At 40.5% G+C, this 2,319-nt stretch overlaps 1 pseudogene; it reads right to left on the bottom strand.

The window, feature by feature from the left end:
• Nucleotides 1-1,533: 1,533 nt before the first annotated feature.
• On the bottom strand, nucleotides 1,534-2,313 carry LOC148998856 (small ribosomal subunit protein mL103 (rPPR7)-like; annotated as a pseudogene).
• Between the last annotated feature and the right edge of the window lie 6 nt (nucleotides 2,314-2,319).

Genomic DNA, 2,319 nt, shown 5'->3' with positions numbered 1-2,319 from the left:
CTCAGTGTGATCGGTGTATGCCACTAGCTACCAAAATCTCAAGTTATGCCCCACCCCTCTCCCTTAAAACAGGTCGCTAATACCACCCTCTACCCAATCAAACACACTAATAAAAATGGAACATTAACTTTAAAAAATACAGAGGACTTAGCAAACAATTAACATAGAAAAGAATTATCTTATTGAGCAAACTCGCAGTCTTAGCTCTGGCCATCAGTTTTAATCCATTACAATGAAAAGCCTTGGGCCTTAACTATGCATTCTAACCCAAGTCATATTTAACTAAAACATTTTTCTAATGAGATTTATCTACACCATGTGATGAATCACAATTTGAAAGCAACACGCTGGGGAAAAAGAAAAAAGTAGCATTACTTGGGTGAAATTGGACTGGACCTCTAGATTTTGTATATAAACTTCTGTCTTCAACTCAGTATCCTTACTGTGACAGATCTGGACCACCTCAATCCAATGAAGAGAACTCCAAAGAATTCTCCGAAAGGAAATATAATGAAAGCGTTGATCCTGAGATTCTGAACTTCAGTTCAACAAGTTTATTCATCCTTCCAAAGAGATAAAGCTCTTTCTGCATCAATTCAATGGGGATTACTCTTAACTTCCCATTGGATTGTCATTTGGAAGACTGCCTTGGTGGTTTATGAAGCTAGAACCGTTACTCAAGCATCACAGAGTCCTTAAGCTTCAGGAAGAAAGCTCCTCTCAATATCAAAAACTATCAAGTCTTCCTCCGTTGCTGAATCTAAGAACCACTGGAAAAGCATCAGAGTCCTTGAGCTTCAGGAAGTAGCTCAAGGTTCGCGGTGGTGGAGGAACCGGATCGGAAAAAAGAGGGATTCTAGTTGTAAGATTTGAAAGCTCATTCTCTCAACTATAAAAAACGATCAAGTCTTCCATGTTTTGGGCTGTAACCTCCTGATTACACTCATCCAAAACCAAAGCTCGCTACCACAATCCTTGTGTCATGGTTTATATCTTTCTTCATAATCTTGTCCAACATTTCCTCGAATCTCATCAATTCAAGCATATCACAAGAGCTCAGAACAAATTCTGCCCAGTATCAATACGTGGAGCTTCCTCAAGTCAGAACATTTTCAAAAGCACCAAACAAGCATTCATTTGCCCTACCAAAGTTGCAGAAATCCTTAACCAGAACATGAAAAGCCAAAAGCTGTGGAGAAAACCTTTTGATATCATCTCACCTCTATCTTCAACTTGGAACAATCCAAAACTGATACATATCTGGACGACCTTACTCCAGTAAAGAAAACTCCAAAGAATTCTCCACAAGGAAATATAATGGTGTTGATCCTAAGATTTTGCCCTTCAGTTCAACTAGTTTCGTTCATCCCTTAAAGGGACCCTTGCTTCAGCATTGAAGTGAGGATTACTCATTTAACTTGACAATGTTTGTGACAGGGGATAGCTCATAGTTGATGAAACTGAGAACCCTTGGAAAAACATCACAGATACCGTGAGCATAGAGAAAGCTCATTTTTCAGCATCACGAAATGATCAAGCCCTCAGTGTTTTGGCCTGTATCCTCCTGATTGCATACTCCTCCAAACCAATAACTGCTTCCACTATCCTTGTATCACGGTTTATGTCTAACTTCATAATCTTCACCAATATTTCCTCCAATCTCATCGATTCAAGAGTATCCACTGGTTCTCGGGAACAATTTCTGCCCAAGTATCCGTATGAGGAGCTTCCCCATGTCGGAGCATTTAGAAGCACTTACAAGCATCATCTGTCCTGCCGATGTTGCAGAAACCCTTAACCAGAGCAGCAAACTAGTAGTGTGGAGAAAAACCTTTTGATATCATCTCCTGTAAGTAATTCTTTGCCTCCTCAAGCATTCCTGCCTCACATAACCCGCCAACCAAAGTCCTTAAGACACCAATCGAGTGCAACCATTGGGAAGGCAAGTCCTGAAGAACCACAGCATCAAGTGGTCTACCTTCCTACAGAATCCCATGATAACAGTATTATAATGCACAATATCAGGATTGCATCCACTAACCTTCAATCCTGAAAGAAGCTTATATGCTTCCCTAGCTCCTTCTTCCTACACGCTATTCAGGCAAAGTGGTGTAACTCAACGCATCAGGCACAAATCCCTTGTTCAACAGATCTTCCAACAAATCAACCGCCTTGTGAACCTGACTCTTCCTACACAAACCTTGCATCAAAATCCGGTAGGACTCAACATCCGGCCTAACGTCTCTCTTATTCATTTGATTGAACAGTTTTGTAGGCGATGCTTAATTCATCTTTAAGACAGAAAGCACGCATCATGAT

This window comes from Hakea prostrata, unplaced genomic scaffold, assembly GCF_041222555.1.
Source record: "Hakea prostrata isolate BN-2017 unplaced genomic scaffold, UWA_Hpros_2 contig_108, whole genome shotgun sequence".
Classification (NCBI taxonomy): Eukaryota; Viridiplantae; Streptophyta; class Magnoliopsida; order Proteales; family Proteaceae; genus Hakea; species Hakea prostrata.
Note: the sequence above shows the minus strand (reverse complement) of the source record. Positions and strands in the feature narration are given on the sequence as shown.